Genomic DNA, 2,237 nt, shown 5'->3' on the forward strand with positions numbered 1-2,237 from the left:
TCTGCTCTGTGGCTTCTGTGTCTGTTGACAGGGGTCTCAAGGTAGCACGTCAGTGGTTCAGACCAAAGGAAGACTCCTCAGGCTGAAAGGATATCCACCCAGAAACTGTGGGCCATGTGGGCTTCGAGGGCTCCAAGGAATGCAGGCCACTCCAGCACTTTGCAGACTGCCTCGCTTGGAGGCCAAGGGAACTCACAGAGAACTGAGTCACAAGGGCATGGAGCCCCCTTTATGGGGCTCCTAGAACCGCTTGGGCATGTGCCTATGGTACTACAAGGAGCTCAGGCTCTAATAGCAAGAAAAAGGAGAGACTGTTAATTATGTCATGGTAACCACTCTTCTTAAGTGCGGGAATAAGAAAATTGACTCTGTGAACAGAGTCTCTAGGACAGAACAGGTCCAATAAAGAGATGGAATTCCCTTTCTTCACGGGCTCCCAGCCATGACAGCCTCTGAGAGAGCCTCTGTAGACCCACGTCTACACCCTCGATCAGGCTTTCGTCATGGTGATTCCAACGTCGTTGGCCAGTCTTGTGACAGCTAGGGAAATAGCCCATATGAGGCATGTGGCTCATTTTATTGCTATCAGGTAAGAGGGCACATGATCTGAAAGGCCACCGGAAGTGAGGGATGAAGAAAAGACACTAACCTTACAATGGTATTCATGCCTATTCCAGGGCACCTGAAATAAGCCCGTAATTTACGAAGCAATTAGGATGTTTCCCCTTTTCTGAGTTAGACCTGTAATGCCTCAGGGAATTAATGTTTGTCTTTGGGAGTGTGTGTGTGTGTGTGTGTGTGTGTCTGTGTGCACGCGCACGTGTGTTCTCAAAAGACTGTAGAGGTACAAATGGTGGATACTTGAAGAAGAAGTTATATTGAGGAGAAGGGACAAGAAGGGACCTGAGAAAGGTTGAGTTCTGCGAAACTTTCCCTCAGACCCTGTGGACATAAGCAGTCACATGTCTGCTGTCCCATCCGTGCTCTGATTCTCCGTAGATGTCCCCGCCTGGCAGGACAGACATCTGTACGTGGTGCTACAAGAGAAGAATTGGGGAGGCAGGCCACCTTCAGGCGGAGAAGTAGCACCCCTGGGAGACAGCCTGAGAGGTTCTGGAAGGGGTCAGCTCACAGCATCATGGGGAGGGCTGGGCAGGTGTGACCTACCAGGGCGGACGGTGAGGAATGGGGGCAGCTGAAGGTCAGGGTGCCGTGGCCGGCCACCCACCGACTTCCGTCTGCTTTGGGGCCCATTTGCTCTTCTTGTAGGGTCTTCCCACTGATTGAATGAGGCTAGCTTTCCTTATCCTAACCGTTTCTAGACTTAGCACCGAGGAAATATGGCAAATGAAATCCTTTTCCTCTAGTGTCTGACTACCAGGCTTTCCCACCCCTCATCAGTTACCGTGTTCTCCTTTCTCTGGCAGCAAGAACATTCCAATGCTTGTTTCTCTGGCCAGTTTCCCAGTCCTCTCTCCCTGACGGGTCTCTGGATCTTCATTGCCTCTCCCTTCTCACAGTACTGCGGTCCCCAACTTGGTGTCCACCCAGCAGCCACTCTGTTCTCAGTAATGAACTTCTGAGGCGGCAGGAACAACCAGCCTGGCTTATTAGGCACACAGACCTGTCCGTACCTGCGACATGCAAGGTGCCCTGAGAAATGCAACAGAGCAAAAAGCTTGCCATCTGCTTTCCTCGACTGCTAGTAAACTGGCTTCAGTTAGGTTTTATCTTTCTTGGAGAAAACTCTAGAAAGTTCAGGAAGATCCTGCACTTTCTCTGTGAGCCCCTCCTGCATCTGCTGGGCTCACCATGTGTGTAACAGTCAATTTCATACCCAACACGCCCGCCCTCTCCCAGCATGCCGGCGCTCCTTCCCCAGCTCCGTGTGCGGCCAGTTCCCGACCCCTGCGCAGGAGAGAACCGTCATGGTGGATTTTGTTTTTTTCCTTTTAGCACCCTGCTGATTCTATTGGCAAATATTTTGTTAAGAATTTCCGTGGATTGACCGGCTCAGTTGGCTGGGTGTGTGCCTTCAGCTCGGGTCATGATCCTGGCGTCAGTCTTGTTTGATGACTCAGGGTATGGTCCATCTTGGTGAACGTTCCACTGGGAAGCAGATGGTTTTCATCATTGGGTGAAGCGTTCTCTACAGGTCGATTAGGTTAAGTTGGTGGGGAGTGTTGTTCAGATCTTCCGTGTCCTTACAGATGGCTTTTTTTCCCCTTATTTATTCT

At 50.9% G+C, this 2,237-nt stretch overlaps 1 long non-coding RNA gene across 1 annotated transcript; it reads left to right on the forward strand.

Moving 5' to 3' along the window:
* Window positions 1–543: 543 nt before the first annotated feature.
* Window positions 544–1,993, forward strand: LOC116571618. Its single transcript, XR_004277928.1, has 3 exons — window positions 544–589; window positions 1,000–1,110; window positions 1,428–1,993. It is a non-coding gene; the product is annotated as an uncharacterized LOC116571618 (long non-coding RNA).
* The last annotated feature ends 244 nt before the right edge of the window (window positions 1,994–2,237 follow it).

Source organism: Mustela erminea, chromosome 13, assembly GCF_009829155.1.
Source record: "Mustela erminea isolate mMusErm1 chromosome 13, mMusErm1.Pri, whole genome shotgun sequence".
Classification (NCBI taxonomy): Eukaryota; Metazoa; Chordata; class Mammalia; order Carnivora; family Mustelidae; genus Mustela; species Mustela erminea.